Source organism: Canis lupus, chromosome 23 (genome assembly GCF_048164855.1).
Source record: "Canis lupus baileyi chromosome 23, mCanLup2.hap1, whole genome shotgun sequence".
NCBI classification, from domain to species: Eukaryota; Metazoa; Chordata; class Mammalia; order Carnivora; family Canidae; genus Canis; species Canis lupus.
The window spans coordinates 17,942,075-17,950,609 of NC_132860.1; positions in this window are offsets into that span (position 1 = coordinate 17,942,075).

The window sequence follows — 8,535 nt, forward strand, 5'->3', positions numbered from 1 at the left end:
AGAGAGAAGCAGAGACATAGTCAAGGGAGAAGCAGGCTCCTCGTGATGTGGGACTCGATCCCCAGACCTGGGATCACACCCTGAGCCGAAGGCAGACACTCAACCGCTGAGCCACCCAGGCGTCCCAGTCTTCATCTCAATCAATAGCAAGTCAGCTCCTTCATTTGCTCAAACCAAAAGCATGCAGTTATCCTTGACTCTCTTTCCTTTAAAATTAAGTCAGGCCAAAAAAAAAAAAAAAAATTAAGTCAGGCCATGTCAGTCTTCTATTGAAACCTGTTGTTGAAAAAAAAAAAAAAAAAAAAAAGAAACCTGTTGTTGTCTCCCCACCCATCAGATGTAAAAGCTGAAGTGCTCACTATGGCCTAGAGGCCCAGCCTTTTTGACCTTTTCACTTACTACTCTGGCCTTTCCACCACTCCTGTCAGACCAGCCCCCTCGATATTCCTCAAACACACCAAACACATGCCTCCTTCAAGGCCCTTGGACTTGTTCCTTCTACCAGGAATGCTTTTTCTTTCCAGAATCTCATGTGATCAATGCCTCACTTCCTTCAGATCTTTATTCAAAAGCCAAAGCCACTTTTTCAGTGAGGCAAGCATACAAAAAACTCCCTGCTTTGGGGCACTTGCGGGGCTTAATCGCTTCAGTGTTGGATTGGTTTCAGCTCACGTCATGATCTCAGGGTTGTGAGATTGAGCCTCAAGTTGAACTCAGTGCTCAGTGTATGGAGTCTGCTTGAGGTTCTTTCCTTCTCCCTTTCTCCCTCCCCTCTGTTTCTCCCCCGACTTGCTCTCTCTCAAACAAACAAACAAACAAACAAACAAACAAACAAACAAACAAATACAATCTTTAAAAGAAAAAGCCCCTGCTCTGGGTTTTCCACTTTATCTGAACCTAAATATCTATCTATCTATCTATCTATCTATCTATCTATCTATCTATCTATATCTATTTTGTTCACTGAAGTACCCCCCAGTGCCCAGAACAGTGCCTGCCACATGGTAGGCACTCATAAGTATTCACTGAATGAATGAGAGAGGGAAGGAAAAGCAGATAATATGGTAAAGATAAGAGACAAGGAGAAACATTAACAGAAGAGTGACTTTGGGAGGTTGCTAAGAATACAGGTTAATAGTGCAGAAGATTCTGCAAAATGTAAATAAGTGTCGGGTCACCAAGATAGAGGCTGGAGGCCAGATACTCTCTGACAAAGACTGGCTCCCTCCCTGGCTCATAGTTTATTTACATCCAGCTCCATCTTCAGAATCACATCCTCTGAGGGGTAAGAACACCAGAATCCACACCATGCCCTGCCCCACAGACACATGTTGGCCTTAAAATGTGAAGCGGCAGGATGATGGGACAAACGGATGCCTAAGATATGTAAGAGAAAACTCAACTCAAAGCAGTTTAAATACTAAAAGGCCTTTATTGTCTCAAAAGCAATGAGAGCTTGACTAATGGTTTGGTTCAGAAGTTCCCAACATCATCAGCGTCTTGGACTCTTTCAAGACTCCTTCAACTCTGCCCTCCTCTGTGTGTTAGCCTTGTCCTTACTTTGTTTCTCCTTATGGGTGCAGAAATGGCTGCAGTTTTTTCAGATTGTGTATCCTTACACCGCATCATCCATACAGATTATTGGGCTTTGATCGGTTTGGGCCAATGTCTGTCATGTGACCACCCCTAAGCAAACCCTACGGGCAGAGAAAAGGCGACATGCAGAGGAGGGCAGACCTGGCTTAGGTCCCTCTCTGAACCAGTCACTGGGCCAGGAGGATAGGGTTGAGGACACCCCACTGGGGCTGGAGGTAAAGTCACTCCTACCATGGCCCTTCTGTAGAGAGGAAAGGGTGGCATGGATGAGGGATCTGCCCTGTGGATCCTGGATCCACAACAAAGGCATATCCACTCAGGGTCAAAGACGCTGAAGACCACTGTCTATTCCTTATTCAGGTCTAATGACCCATCCCTTCATCAGTCCCAGGCCCTGCAGAGGTTCCCAAATAATGTCACCAAATTCCTGTTTGGAACCTGGTACAGATCCCTAAACAGCACAGGATAGAGGCCATTTCAATCATGGTCTCCTTTGGCTCCTGGTCAATCAGTCCCATGGTGCTCCTTTCCTCCCTGTCATCCCAGGCTAACTGTCCAAATGCAAGTGAGTCCAGGAACCTGACGACTTCTCCTGCACTCTTGGGCTGATGCTGCTCTCTGCCCTGCCTGCCACTATACCCAGACTCCTGAGCTTATCACCCAGAAACTTTGTTCACCATAAAGAGAAGCTCTCTCCATTTTCTGTTTAACTAAAATTTTGCTGAGGACACGGCTTCCCTTGCTGCCCCTGCTCTGGGTTTTCCACTTTATCTGAACCTAGATATCTATCTATCTATCTATCTATCATTTATCTATCTCTATCTATCTTGAGTGATGCTAACTCATTCTCATAGCCCAGTTAATAGGGGACAAGGAGGAGAGTGGTCGACATCCTTTCATCCCTCACTTCCTCTCTTGGACCATCACCTTTCCTTTGAGAATTCCTTCCTTGGCACTGTATCTACCTACCTTTCAACATTCACCAGGACTTGGACCCCTGGTTCTCAGGGTACTCAGGGGAAAGATCGCCATCATCTTAGATGATTTACTGTTTCTGTGGATGACACATTCTACATCTTTTTTTTTTTTAAAGATTTTTATTTATTTATTTATTCATGAGAGACACAGAGAGAGAGAGAGAGAAGCAGAGACACAGGCAGAGGGAGAAGCAGGCTCCATGCAGGGAGCCTGACATGGGACTCGATCCCAGGTCTCCAGGATCACACCCTGGGCTGAAGGCGATGCTAAACCGCTGAGTCACCAGGGCTGCCCCACATTCTACATCTTAATTTTATTTTTTAAACAGATTTTTAGAAAAGATTTTATTTACTTATTCATGAGAGACACACACAGAGAGAGAGAGGCAGAGACACAGGCAGAGGGAGAAGCAGTCTCCACGCAGGGAGCCTGACGTGGGACTCAATCCCAGGTCTCCAGGATCAGACCCTGGGCTGAAGGCAGCACTAAACCGCTGAGCCACCCGGGCTGCCCTACATCTTAATTTTAAAGTCTCTGACTCCCTCATCTTCAATCACCCTTCTTTCCACTTGGGCCACCTATCCCCTTGGCCACACTCTGAGCCTTGTCATCATTTAGAAATGCTACCCTCTGACAAAATCCCATCCTCCAAATGTAGCAGTTGACTCAAGTCATGGAGTATGCAACAAAGTCTAGGTAAGCAGGTGCAGTGCATTGGTCTGCATGTCCAAAAATGAGTTTTGCTTTATTTTTTTTTTTAAAGATTTTATTTATTTATTCATGAGAGGGACACACAGAGAGAGAGAGAGAGAGGCAGAGACACAGGCAGAGGGAGAAGCAGGCTCCATGCAGGGAGCCTAATGTGGGACTCGATCCCGGGTCTCCAGGATCACACCCAGGGCTGAAGGTGGCGCTAAACCTCTGAGCCACTGGGGCTGCCCTGAGTTTTGCTTTATAGCAGATACTAAGCTTTCTTTTTTTTAAATATTTATTTATTTATTTATTTATTTATTTATTTATTTATTTATGATGGACAAAGAGAGAGAGAGAGAGAGAGGCAGAGACACAGGAGGAGGGAGAAGCAGGCTTCATGCCAGGAGCCTGACACGGGACTCGATCCCGGGACTCCTGGGCCAAAGGCGGGGCTCTACCACTGAGCCACCCAGGGATCCCCGATACTAAGCTTTCTATAAGAGACTGGGTCATATATAAAGTAAAAAAATATGGTTACTCCAGGAAAGTGCCTAGGTTTTTGGGTTTTATAACCTCTCCTGAACTGTGGGGCTGTCAGTGTCAGGGACCAGCTCTTACAATAAGTTACCTAGAAAGGCAAATGCCCACTCTGGTAATGGAGCATTCCGAAAATGGTTGGGGGCAAAACAATCTCTGTTGGTACAGTTTCTCTGATGGTAATCTAGTAATCTAAGGTCTAAGGATGAGCAAAATTTTATCTTTTTTTAAGATTTTTATTTATTTATTCAAGAGGAGAGAGAGTGTGTGCACTAGCTGGGGCAGGGGGCAGTAGGGGGAGAGGGAGAAGCAGACTCTTCACTGAGCACAGAACCCAACATACATGGGGCTCAATCCCAGGACCCTGAGATCATGAGAGCCAAAGGCAGAGAGACACTTAACTGACTGAGCCACACAGGCAAAGTTTTAGATAACATTAATTTAATCTATTTAGTTTGTCATCTGTCTGAGAATTCTAGGTGCGTGATACAAGAAACTAAGAGGGAACCAATTGCTTTAAGAAGAAAAATAGGGAATGGGGCTTATTGGAAGGAAAATTGAGTATTTCAAGTATCAACAAAACTAGAGGATGGGGAGGAAAACCTGAGTTTGACCTTAGTCAGATATAGCTAGACTTGAAGATTCAACGTCTGGTTCTCTTCACATGCTGGCATCAACTTTCTTTGCTACAGACTGGACTTCTTGGTGTGCTGAGGGCCTATAGCACCCTGGCTTCTCTTACATCCCACCTGTCCCCACCGGAGAGGGATGAGCCTTTTCCCTCTTGGCTCTGAGGAGGGTTTCTGGCCTGGCCTGGGTTGGAGGCTGACTCCCATACCATCAATGGTTGGGCTGTGAAGAGATCTTCCTAGCCCTCAGGATGCCAGTGTCTGCCACTGGGCCAATCAGCTGCACCATGGGGATAGAGTCACGTGATACAGACCTGGCTGTTAGGCACCTACCTGAGGTAACAAGGACACTTTCCAGAGTAGAAGTAAGTATGAGAATATTAGAAATAAAATATTGGAAATGGAATGCAGGCAGCCACCCCTAGGAGGGATTACTACATCGTTGCTAAATAAGTGTTTCTTAATCCTTCCACAAACAGTCAAATAGCCCTAAGGGTGTTGCCCATTCTAAGTTCAGGCGCCAAAGCACAGGGGGACAGGGCTGAGCCCTCTCCTTGCTCTGACCTCCCTCTTAGGCGCCTGGGCCACCCTCCCTCCACTGTGCCTCTAAGGCATCAGCCCATGGTCTGTCTCCCAAACTGTCCAATCATCGATGCCCTTGCTGCCTTGTCTTTCCCTCTCTGCTCACCAGCGGCCTCTGAGTTGCTCTCTTTATTATGCCCAAAGGGAGAACCTTGAAATCTTCCTGAGAAGGAAAAATGCATACAGATATAAATCTGCGCGTGCTCCTGTTTCACATAAGTGGCCTGGTGGTTGAGGAAGGATTTCCTTCCAAGACCAGGCGCAGAAGAGAAAAGAATAGAGTACCAATGTTGCAGATCCCCCCAGATGGGTCTGGGTCTCACCCTGCGTGAAACCACGGTATTGCCGGCCCCCTTTCCCCCCCATGTGAACCAATGTGTGTGAGCAAGTGTGTGAACCAGTATGATATATTAACTGTACATGGCTGACAACCTAAGAAAGAGCAGATGGGGACTGTGCCAACCTCCTCTCACTTACTCTGGATCCGTGCCAGGATCTGAGCCTTCTGCCTGCGGCTAGCAATTGAATTTGGTTTTTTGCATGGGCTCTCGTTGCCCCCGGAGATTTTAGCTCTTATTCACCTCCAGGCCACTTTGGTTTGGATCTGTCTCTCTCATTTCAGCCTTTACACAGAAACCCTCAGCCCAGCCGCCTTGGCAAGCACTCCAGCGAAGCTCACAAAAGCACCAGCAGATACACTGTCCTGAGATGGGGGAGGCAGCTGGATTTTGGGTTCTTTCTGGGCACTGAGGGATAAGAAAGGAGAGGCAGCTGCCCCAACCAAAGGGGAAGGGAAGAGACTCAGCTCCAAAGTCCAGCCCTGCCCTCCACCACCAGCCAGTCCTACCTCTGCTGGGGCTGCTGGGCAATCAGAGGTCAGGAATGGGAAGGGGCATGGCAGTGGCAACAGCCAAGGCTCAATCAAGCACAAGGGGCCCGAGAAACCGGGAAGACAGCACCAGGATACTGGGGGTAGGGGCGACAGGGCCCAGAGTTGGCCTGCTGAAGGAGCAGACAGTGGGGCTGAGGTTGCGAAGGAACCAGAGTCTCTGGGCCCAGCCCAGGGTTTGGAAGAGGCCAAAGTTGCCATGGTGATAGAAGCTCTTCTCTCCTCTTCTTCTTAGAACTGTAATGACTCATATTCCTTGAATGCAAAGCCTAGGGCCTTTTACATACATTTCTTTCATTTGCTCCATGCATCATTATTTTCGACTCTTCTCTGGACAAGAGACAGAAATCCATATTTCTTAGCAGTTTATCACAGAACTGACACCTAGAATTGGAAAGTATGAACCTGGCAAAATGAAATTGGGTTCCCAGTATCACTATGCAAAACTAGCTTACTTCTCCAACATACCCGACGTGCCCTCACCATCCTCATAACCCATTTCACTCTTTGTGCCTTGTTCATGCTAATTCCTCTACCAAGGGAATCCTTCTACTTTTTCCACTTTACAAATTCTTACTTGTCTTTTAAGACCTAGAGGAACGGTTACCTCTCCTGGGAACAGCAGTACCCACCCCTTTGTCCACTGGATTAATTGCTTTTCATTTGGTCCCCAAAGTGACCTAGGTGAACCCTAAAAGAGCACCTATTTTACTGTATATAATTGGTTGTGTCTGCCTAATACCTCCATGTAATGGAGAGGGTGGGGATTATCTTGTGGCATTTGTATCTTAGTGCCTGGCAGGAGCTGCTAATCCCTAATATAGTACGAGTTTTTAAAATATTTTTATTGGATTGAAGAATGAGCCAAAGAATGCAATCAACAAAGCAAATATGGGTGCAGCTCCACTCTACATTTCAATCCATTCAATACTGGAGCCAAGAATCTGCTTGGGAAGCTCATGGTAGAACTAAGTCCTCCACCTTTCCACTACTCCCTCCGCTCCTCAGAATGAAGAGGCTTAGAATACTATATTTTTCAAATTCAAGACTCAAGATTCTACCGGCTTTTATCTCCAGCTTCCTTCTTTAAGAATAGCATCTTTGATAGAGCAGTAGTACGTGGCAGACAGGCAGACAAACTGCACATTATAATTATTGTCCAAACCACCTGGCTGAATAAGTGCCTTTAGCTGTTGATGAATCATGTGATGTCTCATCCTGTTCAGCAGAGGTCAAGTTCTACCGCAGAATTCTTTCTGGAACTGTGGTAATGGTGTTTTGTACAAAGTAGTCATTAGAAAATGTATATTCTCACCGTATGTAGCCAGGAAGATGAGGCAAGGCAGGAGGAGATGCTGGGGAGTCCGTCACCACCACATGCCAGTCTTGACACAGCAGGAGCCTCAACAAAGGGATTTAATCCAGGAACCCTAGGATTGTTGGCAGACATTTCTCAGTCATGCAACATCTAGAATATTTATGGCTGCCAGTTTAGAGAAATATGTTGCACCAAACTGTTAATTGCAAGCAACACCTCAAACTCGCCTCAAAATAGCTTACTATTTTACAAAATTGCAAACTCACCTCAAAATAGCTTAGGCCAAAAAGAGGAATATAGAATGTTATGGAACCACACCAAGGTTAGCTTCAGATACTGATATACTCTCAGATCTTGCTTTCCTCTTTTCTCAATTGTGCTTCTGTGTTGGCTCACTCTCTTCTCCTACAGATAAGCCTCTTCCAAGTAGTGGAAAGTTGGGCCAACATAGCAATTGGAGCATCTACAAGGTTCTGGGAAAAACTACATTGGCCCAGGCCAGATCACATATGTGCCCCTGTAAGTAAGGAAGCCGTCTCCATTACCAGAAATTTGGGGGAGTACAGGCATGATCACTGGACAAATCTTTGCTAGCTAGGTGACTTGAAAATCTGTATTGACTGCATGTTAATAATGTCATATATATATATATATATATATATATATATATATATATATATATTGTTTGTTTGTTTTGTTTTGTTTTAAGATTTTATTTACTTTATTTGAGAGAGAGAGAGAGAGAGAGAGAGAGAGAGAAAGCAGGCATGGGCATATGGGTATGCTGGTGGGGGAAGGGGGAAAGAGAGGAATGGAGAGGGAAGCAACTCTGTCCCTAGCCCAGAGCCCACGTGGGGCTCCATCCTAGGACCCTGAAATCATGACCTGAGCTGAAACCAAGAGTCAGATGCTTAACAGACTGAGCCACTCAGGTGCCCCTCGTTGTTTAAAATATAGAAAGTTCAGGGAATACCTGGCTGGCTCAGTAAGAAGAGCACATGACTCTTGATCTCAGGATTGTGAGTTCAATCAAGCCTCATGTTGGGTGTAGAGATTAAAAATAAATCAAATCTTAAAAAATAATAAAAAATGAAATAAAATACAGAAAGTTTGGAAAGGAAAAAGGAGTGGGAAATATCCCATAATTCCATCACTCAAATGGCAGCCATTGTTAGCCTTCTGTTGTTTTGTTTAATGCTTTAAAAAAGAATCCTTATATAAGTAATTTTGCTTCCTGGTTTTTAACATAACACATGCATTTCCCCATGTCATAAAAACTCCTTAAAACATTGCTTTAAGTAGCTATATAGTAT